Here is a 20,968-nt window from a genome sequence, read left to right as displayed (position 1 = left end):
ATAGATCACTATGAATTAATTCAAGCATAATAGAATTCTTATTAACATTAGGAAAAGATTATCTAGTAATCTTAGTGTTAACATGCAAGTTTTACATTTTCCTATGTTAACATCAAAATATGGTATTAATTCATTTTAGACATTTCAAGCACTCTTTTATAATGTACATGTCCTAAACAAACATGTCATAAAGAAGAATCATCAATACTAGAACAAGACATATATATAGAATCTACATCTTTTTCATTTACATTCAATCTAAACATATCGTTACAATAATATCCAAACCCAACAAATGTATCACACGTAGATAATACGTACTTATCAGATTCATAGACTCACTTATAACCACACTTGTTTATTACACCACCAGAAACCAAGTTCTTCCTAATCTTATGAACATGAACAACATTCTTAAGAAAAAGTCTTTTTCCAGAACTAAAGTATAAAGACACACATCGACGACCAAACACACACATCGACGACCAACAACAAGTGCTTTATTATGGTCTCCCATGTACATCATCGATCCATCATTTACTACTTCATAATCTTTGAACCAAGAGCGATCTTTACACACATTTCTCGTCGCCCCCGAGTCTATCCACCATGCATAATCATCATCTTGAAAATAAAATGATTCGGGAATAAGTGTTACATGATATATAATAGCAGTAGTATTTTAGAAATAAAATTCCAACCTTGTGATTTTAGACCTTGATTATTAGATCCTTGTCCAGAAGTGCTTGCACCATTCTTGTTCTTTTTCAAACGAGAATCCCGTTTCATGTGACCAGGTGTGTTGCAATTCCAACACACAAGTTTTGCTTTCTTGTTTGAAACTTTGTGATGGTCATCTTTCTTCTTCCGTTTTCCTTTGTTATTTTTCTGATGTTTGTCATCTTTTACCATGTCCACAGAAGATCCATGAACTTCTTTCTCCTTTCCTTTGCCACTTTCTTGAGCCCGAAGACCCTCTTTAATTCTCAAGTGACTACCAAGTTATACCAGAGAAAACTCTTCCTTTTGGTGTTTGAAAGTGTGCTTAAAGTCTTTCCAGGATGGGCCAATTTGTCAATCACACTTGAGACAAAAATAGATTCATCCATTTGCATCTTGTGCTATTCAAATTGTCCCAAAATCCTCATGAGTTCATTATATTGTTTCATAACTTAAATCCACCATTTTGTAATTATTGAAATTACTCACAAGGAACTTCTTACTATAAGCATCATTTATCATGTATTTGGATTCAGGTGCATCCCACACATCCTTTGCAGATTCATGAGTTTGATAGAGATCAAAGAGAGAGTCATACATACCATTCATAATGTACCTACGACATATGTAATCATCATTTTCCCACTTGCATCTTCTTTTGGTATATTCAAGGGTTTCATCATCTCTTGGTTCTGGTGCAGGAGTGCTTAAAACATGAACAACCTTCATAGTGGTCAGAAGGAAACGCATCTTCTTTTGAAAATGACAAAAATCATTGCCCTTAAACTTTTCCAATTTTATGAATTTAGAACTCATGTCCCTGATAGATTCTGCCATTGATATTCTTCACAAAATCATAGATTTTGAATGTTAGATTTTGGGGTCATGAGAATATCAATATACTTGAATAATTTCTAGGATCGTGATTGCAATCACTTTCCAAAATATGTGATTTTGACCCTATAGCATGGGGTATCACGAAATCAGATTTGGGATAATCCAAGAATGACAATTTAAAAGTAAGGCCACTTCTAAATTTATAACACAAAAAGTACCTTGTTGTTTTGTGTTTGATGAGATAAATTATAACATATGATCAATTCCATGTACATATATGACCAACCCGATTTTAGAACACTTATCATCCTTATATAGATGGAAGAAAACGGTTGGAAGTCGGTTTATGGTGGTTACATGCATTTTGGGGTGAAAATGTTGATTAAAAATATGGTTATCTAGACATAACCGAATATTACATCATCATGATGTCAAAACCCATACTTGACGGGAAATTGCATGGCTGGAGTCACACCTGAAATAAAAATCCATTCAGATTTCAGGGAGCTGCCACTTGGAATCTCAAGCCCAAGGGCGCTGCCCTTTAGAACCACCATCAGTGGCTCTGCCCCTTGGACCCTACTAGGGGCCCTGCCTCTAGACCCCGCTAGGGATGCTGCCCTTTGGAATCCCGAGCCCAAGGGCACAGCCCCCGGGCCCCCGAATTCCTGAATTCACATTTATCACTCTGAGTGTGCACCCTGCACCTCGAGTCATGATAAGTAAATAAAACTTAGCCTATCTCAATATTAATAATAAGTACACTAAAATATGTTGATAACAATAGAATCACCAACACTTTCCATATCCTAAGCTTGTTGGGTTGTTCAATGAAGGGCTCTTGATCTTTATCAATAACTTATCTTTTTCATTTTCGGCCCCAAAAATATACTTATTTTACTTAGAATAAGGACCAATAGCTTTACAAAAACCTCAAACATGAACCAAATTGCAAGAGACAAACTTTTGCGACCAAAACTGAAAAAATAAGCTATACGCAGGAACCAAAAATGTGATTTTCTCTTCATCTTTTCAAGATAGATGATCTAGTTTCAGAGGTGTTTAATGGTTAAGACTTAAGAGGTACAGGTTTCAAACTGGTTTCAAACTGTACCTCTTAAGTATATGCTAAGACCAAAACCCGTCGATTTGGCCATGTGTTGTGCAGAAGCCAAAATAGGATGTTCAACTTTAAATATATAAATAATTAATAATTAAATAGTTTATTTTTTTTTCAAATGCTTAAAATTATTGTTATAATATTTCAAAACAATACTAAACCGACGGTTCCGTTTCAAATTGTATCGCTTTGTATAAAACGGTTTTTTCCTAAACAGGTCTGTTAGGTTTCCACTTTTTTTTCCAAACCGGTTTTTTTGTTCATCTATAAATTTCATCCATGATGTCTTATTTCATACAACACGGGGAAATTGGCCACCCATGGTGTTAGTGGCCAGTTTATTGATAATAGGGATTTAAAAACCGCCGTCAAATTACATTATATTTCGATAAATAAAAAGTTAAAAATAACAACTAGATAACAAACTATGTATGTCTAGCCCTTTGCAACTTTGCAACGAACACAACCACCTTCACATAAACCCAATCTCTAAATCTATCATCAAACTGAAAAAATGCATGTCTCCAACGACGGTTCAGGAGTAAAGCCCCACATGATATCCAAACTCCAGTAACAAAACCCATACTTGCACCAATATAAAACCATCTCAAGAGTTCATCATCTGTGTCTTCCGCATCACCCTCACTTTTACCATTGATGGGTGGTGATTTTGATTCTTCATCTCCGGGACATCTTTTGGTAAGGGGAGGTCCACATAGACGTGCGTTTCCAACGTATCTTGAAGGTGGAAAGGACTGGAGTTGAGTGTTCGTTGGGATTCTCCCTGACAAGTTATTAAATGACACGTCTAGGTCATTCAGTAAACTAATATGAGACATGCTTGATGGTATCTGCCCTGAGAAATTATTTCTGGATAAATCCAAAGTCAAAAGCTTTTTCATCTCACCAATTTTCTGTGGAATCTCTCCAGATAGAACGTTCCGTGACAAGTTCAGGGCAATCAAGTCATAAAGATTGGTAATTTCATATGGGATTTGTCCTGTTAGATTGTTGCTTGACAGGTCAATGCTCTTCACCAAATTCAGAGTGCTAAGGAATTCACGTTCATTTCCTTGCCACTCAATCATTGCATGGTCAACATATGTCTCCAATACATATGAATTATCAGTATAATTTCTATAATACTGTAAATCTTGTGAGAATCCTCCTTGTTGAACCATCATTGTAAGATTACTCAAACATGAGGGGATGGTTCCATTGAGATTGTTCATCGACATGTCTAAAATCTGAAGATTAGCTAACTGACATAACTGTAAAGGAATGGTTCTAAAGAACTTGTTTGATCTTAGGATAAGAACATACAGACCTAAGAGGTTTTCCCCAATCCAGGCAGGCACATTACCAGAAAACTTGTTTTCCCCCAAATTCAACGAGATTAAAGTCGTGCAATTGTTTAAAGACAAAGGCAATTCTCCGGAGAAGTTGTTATCTTATACATACAACACCTGGAGTTGTATCAAAGATCCAAGAGAGGGAGGAAGACTTCCAAAGAGATTGTTGTGTCCAAGATTAAGAACTTTTAGTTCTTTGAAATGCCACAAACAGTCCGGGAGTTGTCCGATGAATGAGTTATGAGAGAGGTCAAGAAAGTATAAGAGCCCATCAACAATTTGGCATATAAATGAGATTCCCCCTGAGAATTTGTTTCTGGAAAGATTTAATGATAACAAAGAGGAAGGAACCTTCGGTATCGGACCATGAAAGTTGTTGGAACTCAAATCTATAATTGCAAAGTTGGCAAAATTTGACAATAAATCTGGTACTTTCCCACTAATGTTGTTGAAAGAGAGATCCAGATATTTTAATTGAGAAGGCCACGTGTCCCAAAACTCCAGAGGAGTTGTGTCTGAAATTCCAGTATAAGAAAGATCAATACGGATAAGATTTTTGAGTTTCTGAATCCATTTGGGGAAGTAAGGCCCTAGCAACTTGCAAAAGCACAGATCAAGATACTTAACATGAGAAAGACCTGACAAGTGATATGTGGAAGGAACTGTAGGATTATTAAATGAAAGGTCAAGGTATTCAAGGCTGGGTAGTTCCCAAAGTTTCTCACTTATACTTCCATTTAAGTTACTATCATATAGGAACAAATTTTGTAATGAAAGGGATGTGCATCCAGACAAGTTGTTGAGAAAATCAGGAAATTCGACAGCAGCAGCGTTGTTAGAGAAGTCCAAAGTTTCCAGACTACAGAGGTTACCAAGATATTTGGGTATCCGATCTAAGATGTTGTAAGAGAGATAAAGTTTGTGAAGCTTATTGCTGGTCAATGGGAACAACCAACGATACATGGATGAGGTGAGATTGTTGAAACTAAGATCAAGGTAATGAATAGATGAAGAAGAAGAGTTGAGAAATGAAGAATATGGATACACGACCTGTGACAGCTCACATCCATCTAAACTTAAAGATGAGAGTTTCTGGAGACTTGAAATTGCATCTACCCATTTATTTGCTTTGGCTAGGGAAATCCCATCCATATAAAGTTCCTCCAAATGAGTGAGATGAGACAACCACTCTACCTTTTCAACTCTACACCTTCCAACAGAATAAAGATGAAGCTGTTGCAAGTTGGTTAGGTTTCCAAACTCTGGAGGAATGGTTCCATGAAAAGAATTGCTGGAAAGGTCAAGGTTCCTTAATTCAGTCAAGGAACCAATGGACCTGGGAATAGTTCCATAAAAAGAGTTACTGGAAAGGGAAAGGTACCTTAATCGAGTCAAAGAACCAATGAAAGTGGGAACGGTTCCATTAAAAGAATTGTAGGAAAGATTAAGATGATTCAAGTAGGTTAAGTTAAGTAATGAATGGCTTATCTCACCTCCAAGACCATATAAGCCAACATCAAGCTCTGTGACATGACCTGTATGGTTGCTGCATGTGACTCCACTCCATTTACAGCAGTCATGTTCCTCAGCTGTCCATGAAGAGAGACGACCATCAGGGTCTTGAAGGGGAGCTTTGAAAAGAAGGAGAGCATGTCTCTCCTTTTCCAAACACTTTTTCATATTAACACCATTTCTATCATCTCCTCCCACTGGTACTAATTGGCTGGTAGTTGTAGTCACAAGGAGTAGCAAGAGAATTGAGAACATTATAAAAGCACAAGGTTTCATAATGTAAATCAAAATCTTGCTGATTTTTGGTTTGTATTGATGCATATATGAACTGCCCCATGAGGGTTTATATAGTCTCCACTGTCAAGTGTGAACATGAAGGATTTTATGTGGGTGGCTCAAATTGATGGTCTGCTTGTGTGGGGCATACAACATGCAATTCTCATCGACCCAAATTAGTATCTATATCTTTTCCGATCTCGTGCTTTTTTGCGCCATGTGATATAAATCCCAAAAATCAAACGGACTAGAGAAATCAGATACAAATTACGGCTACTTATGAAAATAGTAATGATATTACTTTCGGTCTTTAGCTAAAATATAAATTTTGTGAATGATTTATAGCAATTTTTCTATAGATAACACAAACTGTACTATGAATTCAATAGTTTTTTAAACCCTCAAGTTTTATATAAGTTTTTGTGATTTTATCTTTTTCTTTTTTGAAAATTTAATAATAATCTTTATACTTTCAGCTATTTTTTTAGAAAAATTACTTCAAATTTTAGAATGCTCAAATGAACCATTCATACTAAAAAAAACATTTAAAATACATCATTTTTTACTAAAATATAAATATACTAGATTATAATTCGTGGAAACCACGGTCGGTATAATTAAAAAATTTATATAGACAAAAATAATTAATAGCTGCAAAAAATGCATCGGATTCTCGATTGTAATGGTGATAAATTTTTAATTTTCAAAATTTAAGGATTCAAAAAATGTACGATTAATGTTAGAAGACATTTTTTATTGGTTTTATAATTAAAATAAATACATGCTATAATATTATTTTCAATGTTTTAAAAATTGGTTTTTTAGTTGAACCGGTATGGTGACCGGTTCCCGGTTCGACCGTCAGTTCAACTAGTTTCTATAATTTTAATTTTTTTTCTATTTTTCTATACATACATAGACATCCACATGTTTAAACATTAAAAATATACATAAATACAAGTTCAAGATCGATCCAAATACGTTTAAAATACATAACCGTAAATTTTATATCAATCTATGTACATCAAAAAACAAATAAAGTATAATACAACAAAATATAGTTTTAGATGAATACAAAGACATTAAAAAACTTTGTAATATTTAATATGTATTTTTATTCAAAGAAATCTAAACCGAACTGGAAAAAACCAAAGTTTGTTATGAAAATGATTCATTTCCATGTGTTTTTATTTAATTTAACCGGTTCAACCAGATTTTTATAAAAACGACCGGTTCATTTCGGTTTAGAAATAGACATAAAATTGGTACTAGTTAAACCGCTCACTTCTTCGGTTTCCGGTTCGATCGGCCGGTTCAAACCGTTTTTAAAACATTGATTATTTTGGCATTACAATTAATTAATTAATTACAATTAATATTTCCAGATTTTTTATATAAGTTTTGGGAATTATAAGAATTATTTAGAAGTATGACACATGGCAATGTAGCATTGTAAATAAGGACATGTGACATAATTGAGTTTTGTTTATTAGAAGAGGTAGATTATTTTTAATAATTTCATATTATGAAAAAGTTTGTTAACTATCAATGTGAAAATAGTTCGATTTTTAACTAAAACTAAAGATGAAATCGAAATTTTCGGTTTTTTATTTTGGAAATTCCAAACCATTGATTTTGGGTTTTGATTTCTCGCTTTTTATTTTGCTATTTTAGGTTTGCTTTAACTTTATTTTTAACGATCTTATTCATCAATAATATTCTAAAAGTTCAATAAAAACACGTAACATCTTAAAACATAATATAAGATGAGGCCATCACATGTTTATTGTTTTAATTTACAATAGAAACAATAAATACATAATAACTATTTTGACTTCTAAAACACTTAATCAATTAAACATGTGAATAAAGTGTCATATTTTGTGTGACAATTAACAAATTGACCATATTTGTTTTTACTTAAAGCACAAAATGACCATCAATGTTGAGAATTACGGAATTGGTTAATGAATGGTCCCCATCACAAAAGTTATTTAAAAATATATTGTGAAATTGTTCATATTTTGAGAAATATGGTGTAATTTTGCAATTTTCTTTATGATTTTTGTAGTCTTTTGTTGGTAAAGGTAATTTTGCAATTATTCTATTGGGAAAATAGGTAGTCATTTTGTTAAAAATATATGCGTTAAACGAGACCGCCTATTGTGGTCATTTTGTGACGATCATTTAATTAAAAACAATACAACAACCCTTACAACCAATGTTTAGGTCTATGTAACTCAGGTGATTCTTAACCATTTGAAGTGGGTTTTATTGTAATCCCTTACAACCAATGTTTAGGTCTATGTAACTCAGGTGATTCTTAACCATTTGAAGTGGGTTTTAGGCCATGTAGCTAAGACACAAAATTACATGCTACAAGAAAATAAAAACAATTCTGACCTCGTACGAAAAAGTTATGGTTGTTCAAAATTTGACTAAAAATTATACATTAACTAAAAATAATCCAACAACCCTTGTTTAGGTTCTACTAATACAAAAATGAGCAATGGTCACACCAAAAAACAGTTACTACAAAACATTTACCACATGCCTAGGCACTTTTTTCATCCAAAGTGACACCGAAAGTCGTGCCATTTTAAGCAACATATGGCTACTTTAAATTTTAATGGTTGTATCATATGAAAAACTGTGATTGTAACATAAAAGTGTCTATTTGATATGGACTTTTGTTGCTGTAATTGATCATTTTATATAATATTGTGGCCTTAAACCATTTTTAGACACATCTTAGTTATTTTAGTGACTGTCTTTCACCGAATGTTCACATGAGTTTATTTTCACTATTGTATTTTCCTAATAATTTATCACACAAAAAAAAAAAATTAATGTGACTATTGACTATCTTTTAGAGACACACAATTAAGAGAAGCATTACAATCTTCACCGAATGGCCACATGAATTTATTTTCAATGTTGCATTTTGCTAATAAATTGTCACAAAAAAAACTTGTTTATTATGACCATGTTCACTAATAGCCACATGAATTTATTTTCAAAGCTCTTCCTGAGATAGCGTTTAGTGGGTAGACAAAAACATGACAAAACAAAACAAAACATTTTCAAAGGGTGTTTGGCATGAATAGAACAAGAATGAATAGAACAAGAACAAAAGAAGTTATTGACTTGGTCAAATGGGACTAATTGATATAATTTTAGTCCCACTAAAAAAGGCGGGACAAACAAAATTTGACAAAAATGCCCTAAATAAAACCTTTTTTTTCAATCTTTATTTCTTCCACTTATATATGTTATTATTTTCTTTTTTGTTGCTGATTGTTTGCACACTCGTCTTCTCAGTTCTCCATTTTCACTTTTATTTCTCTTATGCAATTTTCTTGTTTGCACATTAAATCTTAGTGTGATATTGGTAAATGATTTTCGAGACCAATCTTAATTTTTTTCAATAGTTTCTTTTAAGAATTATCGTGAAATAACAACTCACGGGTAAAGTGTAATTTAATTTATTGATGGATAGTTTTATAGACTTAGCTTCAAATGAGAACAATTATATAACTGAGAATGTGAGAACAAATCTCGGGCACATATATTTTTTTTTTTGCGGCAAAACCCTCCGGTACCGGCGCGACGGAGGAACTTAATATTTATACAACTAACGCAACCACCGTTGGGCCACATATTTTCTTTTGCCTCCGCGTACCTGTGTGATGGAGGAATGTAATATTCATATGTGCATAAGTATAATCATATATGAATATATAATGTATATTCATATATGAATAAATATATGCATATTCTCAAGTGATTATATATATATATATATATATATATATATATATATATATATATATATTCGTATATGAATATTATCTTTTCCGACGTCCCGATACGTTGGATCGCTTAAGCGGTAGATTTGCAATATACGAGAATATACTTACCTTTATATTCACATATTAATATTACATTCCTATGTCGTGTCGAGACGTTGGAGGGTTTTGCGGAAAAAAGAAATATGTGGCTCAAATTTGTTCTCGCATTCTCGATTTCATAATTGTTCATATGTGAACATTCCCCTAGTCTTTTATATATATATATATATATATATATATATATATATATATATATATATAGAGAGAGAGAGAGAGAGAGAGAGAGAGAGAGAGATAAGTTCATGTATTCTAACTAATTATTGTGTGGATGTAGGAATGATTGTGAGCCAATCTTTTCAAAAACCTAATTAGGGGTATATTTGTAATCTTAGATTTTAATTAATAATATTAATTGATTAAAATAAATATTTATTCCTTGTAATTATGGATACTTACCTATTTTGTCTCTATAAGACCATCCGGTATGGGCAACTCCATACGGAGTTATGCTGATTTGGCAGCTCCCATAACGGCGCCAAACACCGGAACACCGCCCCCCTCTCATGTTAATTGGTGTTATGTTAAGAAATGTTATCATTGCCATGGGAAGTAACCTGAGAATCAACCAATCAAAAGCCATTATCTCACTCTCTCTCTAACTCTCTTTGTATCTCTTAACATGTTACAACATGTTATAACATTTGCACACCATTTCCTACATAAATCAAATGGTGTTAAAGATGACATGGAATATGAGTTGGCAAATTTTGAGTATGATAACATGTCTTGACATGTTGCCCACACACACCGGACTAAACTTATATTATCTTTCCTCACCTCTTTCTTTTAAATCACGGGCCGAACTTCCGCCACATTTGTTACTGCACTCAATTTGACCACCACATATGAAAAACGAAAGATGCAGCATCGAATGAAGATATGAAGATGAGTTCATCGATTTCAAAAAACCATTTTTTTTGTTGGGAAAAAACCATTATGCGTCTTTTTTCCTTCTCAAAAATCGAAACCCGCATAAACTTCAAGAAATCGAAACATACCCATCTTCCTGCACTCAATGATGGAGTGAATGCACAAGGGAACAAAGACGAGGTACAAGTGTGTGTGCGAATCACGTCTATCAACCGGTTCGATTATTTCTTCATCCATTGAAAATCTTATGGTACGCTTCATACACCCATCCAATACCACCTTCTCCTCTATTCAATTTCAATAGGCTATTTATTTATTGGGAATAATCTGAGTTTCTCATAAGGGCATATTAAAAATCAGTCCATTGACATTTGATTTGCGTTTTTATCAACTTTGTTCACATGTTTCTTCTTCTCCTGATCTTGTCACATAATTCCAGTCAGCAGATATAGTCGGAGTGGAATTTGAATTTCATAGGAACATCTTCGATCGTCAGTATGAAAGGCATCCAATAAAAATCATTGGAACTGAATCTTTTAGGGATTGTTGATAAGGTAAATGGTATTGAACTGAGTTACAATAATTTTGTGGAGAATTTGGGCTTCTGATGATGGAAGACCTAATCTTCAGTTTCCTCCTTTAGTAATTCCAATTCCAATGTTTAGGTGCGTTGATTTCTTAAATTCTCTAATTATAAAAACTTGTATTTCCTTCTTCTATTTATGTTTGTGAAGATTCAGTAATATGAAATGTTTTGCTTTCTATTATCTAACAATCAATCATTTCAAGTTTTCAACTACTACAACAAATTTGTAACAACTATCCGACTGTTTTTAAAAGAATGGAAATTGGATGTTCGGATTTGTTGCTGATCTATTTACAGCTTAGAGTGGTTTTGATCCATATCGAATTCTAAATCCCTTGATATTGTTATTCACAATGTAATTCGTAGGTTGTTGATTGTCGTAGCAAAGAATTTATAGAGCAGAAGAGGTTTTCCATGTCAGTGGATGAGTTTATTGCTAATTGGGTTGAATTTTCTTTGGTGGAACATGCCAATACTTCAAGCAACAAGTTGAATGGAAAAACCCTAGTGTATTTGAAGGATTGGCACTTTGTAAAGGTGTGTTCAACATTTCAACTTAGCTCTTTTAGCACCGACTAAACTATAAACTGCCATTTTCATTGTATCATATGCTTATCTTATTTATAATCAAGATTGTAAGAGTACCCAGAGTATAAGGCATATACCACTCCATTTTTTTATGTTGATGATTGGCTAAATCAGTATCTTGGCCACTATTATATGCATGAAGACCCAGATACATATCAAAAGAGATACGACATAAGCTGTTTTGATTATCGTTTTGTGTACATGGGTGTAAAAGGTTGTCAAGGAAAAGAAGGGCCCCAATTTGTTGTTATCTTATGGTACTCTCTCTTTTTTCAGTTGTAGTAACTTTTTATGGTTTTCTTTTTCTGTAATAAGCAATTGCAAGATCAATGTATCAAGTTATGGATGGACACGTCTATTCTGTCGGTTGGTATGTAGTGTAATCTATCAGAATGTCTGTTATAAATGTATTCCATCAAAATGTGTTTATATGTATATAAATAATTTGTTAGTTCTAATCTTCTAATTACAAACAAATTGGTTCGCTTGTTCAGGATTCGTAAAGAAGATCAAGTGATGTGGACTTTTTCTATTATGGTTGGAATCAAATGAGCCTGCAAAATTAATTTTTCTCAAGTGTATTTTGGATTCGAAAAGAAGATCAAACGCATTTTGGATTCTGGAAGATCAAGTGTATTCTAGATTCCGGTAGAAGATGAAGTCGTTACAAGAAGGAGATGATGATTCTTACAACAATTTGAAGGATGTTCCGGTGATAATCAACAATTTCAGAATAAATGTAATTTATATTCATAATTGTATTCTTTATGAATGAATGTAATTAATGATTTTAGTAATATTGATAACATCAGAAAAAAATATTTTTTTTTCAAGATAACCATAATCACATTCTGTTAGAATGTACGAATTAATAGAATTCTTATAAATAAAAAAACAAATTTTTAATGTTTAGAGAATTAGTTCTTCTCTAAAATCTGTAATTTTCCTTTTTATAAATTTATGTTAATTGACTAAAATACCCTTATCATTAAATTAGATGTTATTTTTCAATTATCTGTAATTCAATAATATGTATTAATCATTTTCTTAAAATAACTAAAATGATTGGTTCACAATCAATTCTACATCCACACAATAATTAGTTAGAATACAATAACCTAAGCCTATATATATATATATATATATATATATATATATAAAGAGAGAGAGAGAGAGAGGAGAGTGAGAAAAAAGAGAGAGAGGTAGGTTCAAATGTTTTGTCACATCTATTGTGTGCTAAAATATACCAATACGAATTCAGTAAAAATTAAATTATTATTTAATCAAATAAAGATAAATATTAAATGATTTCTATAATTATATGTATATTAAGTGATATCCATAATTATAATTTTTTTATGGAAACTAATTAAATTCGTCATTAATGTCAGCAATAATATCTTTCTGAATGAATTCACATTTAGGTTTTCATGTACGGGTTTGTATTTTGTTTCTTGACCTACTCACTCAAAATACAACAAAGTTACCTTGAACATGGAGAATGTATTCTAGCAAAATGAGAGTTTATTCTAGAAGAATGAAAGTATATTCTAACAGAAGGAGAGTGTATCCAAGTAGAATACACTCTCGTTCTTCATGTATGTTCCATACAACTGTTGTATTTTAAGTGAGTGAGTCCAGAAACAAAACACGAACTTATACAGAAAAACGTAGATACGAATTTATTCTGAAATAATGTTATTGCTGACATTAATGCGAATTTAATTAGTTTCCATAAAAAGAAAATTATAGTTATAGATATTATTTAATATACATACAATTATGGAAATCATTAATATCTATCTGTATTTAATTAAATAATTATTTAATTTTATTAAATTCTTATCGGTGTATTCTACCACACAATAAATGTAAAAAACACATGAACCTCGTCCTATATATATAATTTTAAAATATCAAATTATAAACATTATATACCTTAAAACAAATTGGATACAACAGATTTAATAAATGAAGGATAATCCGGTAAATTTACATTTTTGTTCTATCCAAGTCTTGTCAAACACTATATAGATAAGTAGATTAATCCCATCGTCAAGTTCAGTCGAGTCCGGTTCAATCATGTCCCGTCAAGTTTTGTACCATGTACCAAACGTTACCTAAAGGTCCTCCATTTGACTCTTCGACACTAAAAATAATCTTTTCAGGAAATCAAATCATGACGTGCACATCACAATCGTGGTCCACTAAATAATATTCCTCCAACCAAATAACTAACTCACGACATCACTTCCCTTTTAGTTGGCTTGAGCCTCCTCTGATAAACTTTCCACATCCCAAGCATGTTGGTCTCTTCAATAGCTGAGCGTATTACACCAAAAAATATACTTATTTTACTTGGAATAGGAACAACAACATTAAAAAAAACCTCAAACATGGACAAAAAACCTCAAACTCTGCACCAGATGGTATTATCACCATGGAATTGGCTAAAGGCGGTGTTTTAAATGAAGAGATGAGAAGAAAGTCACAAGGTTCCTCTTCACATTCAGATGTCTTGGTCACAGAAAGCAGGGGGAGAAGTCAAAGTAGAGGTCCGAATAACAAAGGGAAGCATCGCAGTAAATCTAAAGGAAAGTTTGCTGACTATGAGTGCAATCATTGTGGTAGAAAAGGGCACACAATACGATTCTGCAGACATTTGAAAAGGGAGAACAAGAAGGAAAATTACAACAATCAAAAGAACAACCACAAGAAAGATGATGGCGGTAATGATACTGCTGAAGTTAACACTGCTACCGAAGAGTTCTTTATTTGTTGTGATTATGATATGGTCAATCTTGCACATGATGATTCGAGTTGGGTTGTTGACAGTGGTGCTACTTGTCATGTGACATCACAAAGGGATTTTTACACATCCTACACTCCTGGTGATTTTGGGAATGTTAAGATGGGTAATAATGGGTTATCAAAGATTGTTGGAGTCGGAGATATTTGTTTGAAGTTTGAGACTGGGATGGAGTTGGTTTTACACAATGTAAAACATGTTCCAGATATTAGACTTAGTTTGATCTCTGCTGGCTTACTTGATGATGACGGTTACCATAGTACCTTTGGTGGTGGCATTTGGAAACTCACTCGTGGTTCTTTGATTGTGGCAAGAGGTGAAAGAAGCTCAAAGTTATACATGACACATACGAAGATCTCCAAATAATCGATCCATGCATCGATACATTGTGACATGACCGATTTGTGGCATAAGAGGCTTGGTCACATGAGTGAAAAGGGGATGTCTTTGTTGTTGAAGAAAAATGTATTGACCGGTGTGCATGATGTGAATTTGAAGAGATGTTCTCATTGTCTGGCAGGTAAGCAAAATAGAGTTTCCTTTAAGAGTCATCCTCCTTCCAGGAAGGAGAATATACTTGATCTGGTACATTCCGATATATGTGGTCCCATGAAGACTAGGACACTTGGGGGTTGCTTATATTTTGTCACATTCATCGATGACTATTCAAGAAAGGTATGGGTTTATACTTTGAAGACTAAAGATCAAGTATTGGATGTGTTTAAGCAGTTTCATGCCTTGGTTGAGAGACAAACTGGGAAGAAATTGAAGTGTATTCGGACAGATAATGGCGGTGAATACATTGGTCCTTTTGATGCTTATTGTAGAGAGCAAGGTATTCGGCACCAAAAGACTCCTCCAAAGACACCACAGTTGAACGGTTTAGCAGAACGGATGAATGCAGGATTACCTGATTCTTTTTGGGGAGAAGCTTTGAATACAGCGGTACATGTTATTAATCTTACTCCTTGTGTTCCTTTGTCTTTTGATGTTCCTGATAGGGTTTGGGGTGGAAAAGATGTTTCGTATCGTCATTTACGGGTCTTTGGATGCAAGGCTTTTGTGCATATTCCCAAAGATGAAAGATCAAAGCATGAAGTGAAGACCAAGCCATGTATATTCCTTGGTTATGGTCAAGATGAATTTGGTTACAGGTTATATGATCCAGTTCTGAAGAAAATCGTAAGAAGTCGTGATGTTGTATTTGTTGAAGATCAGAGTTTAAAAGATATTGAGAAGACAAAGATAGTTCCTCAATCTAATGATGATCGTGTTGATTTGGATCCGGCTCCCCCTCAACATTTTGAGCCAATTAATGAAGATGTTCAGAATGATGAACAACATGATACTGATGACAATGATGTTCCAGAGCAGTCGGGGTTGGATGAGGATTTTCATCCAGAGTTACTGTTACCTGATATACCACCATTTGTCCCACTTAGGCGGTCTACGAGAGATCGTCATCCTTCCACCCGTTATTCTGCTGATGAGTATGTTTTAGTCACTGATGGGGGAGAACCTGGTTGTTATGCATAAGCTATGGAAGATGATCATAAAAGAGAGTGGGTTGAAGCTATGCAAGATGAGATGAATTCCTTGCATGAAAACAATACCTTTGAGTTGGTGAAGTTGCCTAAAGGCAAGAGAGCTTTGAAGAACAAGTGGGTCTACAAAGTGAAGACTGAAGAGCATACCTCACGGCCTAGGTACAAGGCTAGATTGGTGGTCAAAGGGTTTAGTCAAAGAAAGGGTATTGATTTTGATGAGATTTTCTCTCCGATCGTGAAGATGGGTTCCATTCGGGTGATTCTTGGTTTGGCTGCTAGCCTTGATCTTGAGGTTGAGCAAATGGATGTCAAGACAGCTTTCCTTCATGGTGACTTGGACAAGGAAATCTATATGGAGCAACCTGAAGGTTTTCAGGTTAAAGGCAAAGACGACTATGTGTGTAGGCTTCAGAAAAGTCTTTATGGGTTGAAGCAAGCACCAAGACAGTGGTACAAGAAATTTGAGTCAGTCATGGGTGAGCAAGGCTACCATAAGACCACTTCAGATCATTGTGTTTTCTTCCAGAGGTTTGGTGATGATGATTTCATCATTTTGTTGCTTTATGTTGATGATATGTTGATTGTTGACAAGAATGCGGAGAGAATTGTTCAGCTGAAGAAACAATTGAGCAAGTCTTTTGCTATGAAAGACTTGGGGCCGGCAAAACAGATTCTTGGCATTCGGATTACTAGAGATAGAGCTTCAAAGAAGTTGCATATGTCACAAGAGCAATACATTGAGAAGGTGCTTTGCAGATTCAACATGGATAAAGCTAAAGTGGTTAGTTCGCCTCTAACTACCAACTTTAAGCTGACTGATAGAGATTGCCCTTCTACTAAGAAGGAGATTGAAGAGATGGATAGAGTTCCATATGCTTCAGCCGTTGGGAGTTTGATGTATGCCATGGTGTGTACAAGCATGCAGTTGGTGTTATTAGTCGTTTTCTGTCAAATCCTGGAAAGAAGCATTGGGAAGCAGTTAAGTGGATTTTCAGATATCTACGTGGTACTTCCAAATTGGGTATAACATTTGGAAATGGAGCACCTATGCTTGTTGGTTATACAGATTCTGATATGGCAGGAAATAAGGACAACATGAAATCCACTTCTAGATATTTGATGACTTTTGCAGGGGGAGCTGTGTCATGGCAGTCACGACTGCAAAAGTGTGTTGCCTTGTCCACCACTGAGGCTGAGTATATGGCAGCAACAGAAGCATGCAAAGAGTTATTGTGGCTAAAAAGATTTATGCAAGAGCTTGGATTTATACAAAAACGCTACGTGGTTCTTTGTGATAATCAAAGTTTCATTCACCTTGCTAAGAATTCTATGTTTCATAAAAGAACAAAACATATCGATGTGAGGTATCATTGGATTAGAGATGCTCTTGAAGACCACTTGTTTGAACTAGAGAAAGTTCATACTGATGATAATGGTTCCGATATGTTGACTAAAGCTTTAGCAAGGGAGAAGTCGAAGATATGTTGCTCGATCACCGGGATGGTGAACTCTTCCTCATAGGCCAAAAAGGGGGAGATTTGTTGGGTTTTCTATTGGGTTTTTTAGCCCATGAGGAAAGCCCACTTATTTGGCCCATGTATATATATGTGTTACATGCCCTAATTTCCAAATACACACAGAAATTCTCAAAAATTCTCAGCTATCAAGAGCAATAGTGAGAGCAAAAGAGAGAAATCAAGGGTTTCTTCAATTTCCGTTTTTCTGGACACACCTTCAGTGTTCCTTCGTTTCCCGGAGATCCAACGGTCCGTTTTCTCTCATTTTTGGACAGCAGCTTCCCAACATTGAGGCCTTCAGATCCAACGGTTGAATTGTCGAGATCAGCCCCAGAGACTCGGGAATCGTTGCTTCTGTTTGCTGCTGGAAATCAAAAACGTTTTTGGGTGATATTCTTCTTTGTCTTTGCTTATTTGATTCCATATGCTTGATGTGATTTAGTTCCAAGTATATGATGATTATTGTATGCCTCTAGTACATCTAGAGAAGACTTTGTATTGCTCTAATATTGATGATAGTGGATTTGAAGCGGCTCTAGTAGTCCCGTGGTTTTACTCTCTTTTCTTTAGAGGTTTCCACGCTAAAATTCCGGTGTCTTTATTGGTTGATTACTTATTGTTTTGGGTTGATTATATTGATCATATAACTTGCATTAGGGCTGATTTGTTGCAAGTGAAACTATCCTATTTGTTTGCATCCTAAAAGGTTCATTCAAGACGGGAATAGTTTAATCAAACGAATTATTATTCCGCATTGTTATTTACCGTTGTGGCTGCGTTTTTCCCATCACCATGATGTTATGTGATATAAATCCCAAAAAAACAGACTAATGAAATCAAATACAAGTCTGCCTATGAAAACAGAAATGATACTATTTGGGTCTCTATATAAAAAGTGACGTTGAATATAAAATCTTAACAGAAACATAACCACACCATTCAAAAACAGATAGATAGTACAGAACACAAGAACAAATGCGCTGAGATAATTTAGCTGATGGAGAACAAACAACATGACAATGGTGGGCGGTGGCGACGACGTGGGAGATGGTTAGAAATTATATCTCCGTCCAAGACAACCAAAATTTGGATATAGATTCGACATCAAAATATAGTATCCATAATATTTGGATACTTGAAATTTAGGGTATCCAGTTTTAATCACGGGAGGGTTTCAACGTTGAGTAAATTTTAGTATTTTGATAATTTATCCAAAAAACTTGGATGATTTATGATTTATCACACAACTTTTCTATAGATAACACAAAAACTTTACTATGAATTAACTCAATGGTTTTTTTGAACTTTTAACTTTTATATAAATTTTAGTTGTTTTATTAGTTTTTTCTTTTTAGAAATTTTCATAATAATCTTTATATTTTCAGCTATTATTTCCAAAAAAAAAAAAATCAAAATTCTAAAATATCCTAAAAAACAATTAATAATAAAAAAACATTAAAACTTTTTACATAATAATTTTTATATTTTAACTAGTTTTTTAAAAAAAAAATTACTTAAAATTAGAGTGGTAAACAAACCGCACAACCCTCGCTCGTGTTCGTTTACAACCCTACTTCAAATTTAAAAATATCTTAGAAAAACCGTTCATATTAAAAGAACATTTAAAAACCGTATATGTTAAGAAATTTTTTTTTGAATTCTATCTAATTTGTGATCATGAAAGAGATTGTTAACTATCAAGTGTGAAAATGGTTCGATTTCTTACTAAAATCATAATAGAAATTGTAATTTCGGTTTTTGATTTTGGAAGCTAAAATCATCTGCTTTTGGGTTTCGATTTCTCGTTTTGTATTTTGGGAACTTTTGACATGGTGCTACGAGCAGCAGCGAGCATTGATAAAGCGTTAGAGAGCACGATTAAAGAATTAAGAAATAAGGAAGCCGAACACGTGAGGCGAAAAAAATATGCATAGAGACCATGAAGCTGCCTAGCGACATCTCATGCATGCTTATTTTGACGAACATGCGGTTTTTCAAGGGTACTTTTTTCGATGACGGTTCTGAATGCATAAATATTTGTTTGAATGTATATTCGAAGACGTGACAGGAGCATGTTCATTTTTCCAATAAAGTACAAATGCAAGAGGTACAGTAGGGTTTTGTATGATACAAAAATGCAAAATCTAACACATATGGCACCCCAACCAATGGATTTAACGAGAATCTTATGAAGTCTCCATGTACCACATGAGAAACTTTTCACAGATTTAGCTAATATGTCATGAAGTTGTACGGTCCACACTATTTGTGTAAGCCTATTTACAATGACATCAAACAATATCATGCTCATCATACAAACCTACATAGCCTCCATGGAATGTTAGGAACCTTGGATTTCCTCCATTGGGAATAGGAAAATTATCTTAATGCACTTTTTGGTTAATACACTCGAGGTAATCAAGGGTATCTGACGATCATACTTGAAATTGTGCACAATAATTATGTATTTGGCATGCATAAATATTTGTTTCCACATATATTCAATGACGTGACAGGAGCATGTTTATTTTTCCAATAATGTACAGATGCAAGAGGTACATTAGGGTTTTGTATGATACAAAAATGCATAATCGCACACATATGGCAACCCAACAAATGGATTTAACAAGAATCTTAGGATGTCTACATGTACCACACGAGAAAGTTTTCACAAATTTAGCTAATATGTCATGAAGTTGTATGGTCCACACTATTTGTGTAATCCTATTTACAATGACATCCAATAATTTCATATCCATCATACAAACCTACATGGCCTCCATGGAATGTTAGGAAGCATGGAATTCCTCCATTTGGAATAGGCAAATTACCTTAATGCACTTTATGGTCAATACACTCGAGGTAATCAATGTTATCTGACGATCATACTTGAAGTGTATGTGGATCATATTGCAGGTAAGGTACAAGTATTATCTTTGATGTTGTCGATTCGCTTAATTACACTCGAGGTAGTTTATGGTCAATACACTCGAGGTAGTCAATACACTCGAGGCCTCACAAGAATTATGTATTTTCCATGGCTTCTTCGATGTTGTCGATTCTCTTAATTACATAAATATTTTTAATATGTCTTCGATATTCAAATATACATATAACGGGACTACACCAGATTCTTTATTTGTAGTGCATGTGGATCGTATTGTAGGTAAGGTACAAGTATTATCTTGTGGATAGGATCTATCTTGAGATTTCTATATTTGTTAAACCATTGTCATGTCCTAATGATCATAAGAGGTTAAAATTTAAGAAAACTTAACAAAAAGTGATGAAAGATATGATACGAGCGTTTGAACCTCTTAAAA

General features: G+C 33.9%; 1 long non-coding RNA gene and 1 pseudogene across 1 annotated transcript; one reads left to right on the top strand and one right to left on the bottom strand.

The window, feature by feature from the left end:
- Positions 1–3,031: 3,031 nt before the first annotated feature.
- Positions 3,032–5,845, bottom strand: LOC145118589 (receptor-like protein EIX2; annotated as a pseudogene).
- A 4,730-nt stretch (positions 5,846–10,575) lies between these two features.
- Positions 10,576–12,478, top strand: LOC145121600 (uncharacterized). The gene is made up of 3 exons (XR_013714600.1): positions 10,576–10,848; positions 11,038–11,721; positions 12,267–12,478. It is a non-coding gene; the product is annotated as an uncharacterized LOC145121600 (long non-coding RNA).
- The last annotated feature ends 8,490 nt before the right edge of the window (positions 12,479–20,968 follow it).

This window comes from Lactuca virosa, chromosome 6 (assembly GCF_052849685.1).
Source record: "Lactuca virosa cultivar CGN04683 chromosome 6, Lactuca_virosa_CGN04683_v6, whole genome shotgun sequence".
Lineage (NCBI taxonomy): Eukaryota > Viridiplantae > Streptophyta > Magnoliopsida > Asterales > Asteraceae > Lactuca > Lactuca virosa.
This window is presented reverse-complemented; position numbering and strand designations above follow the sequence as displayed.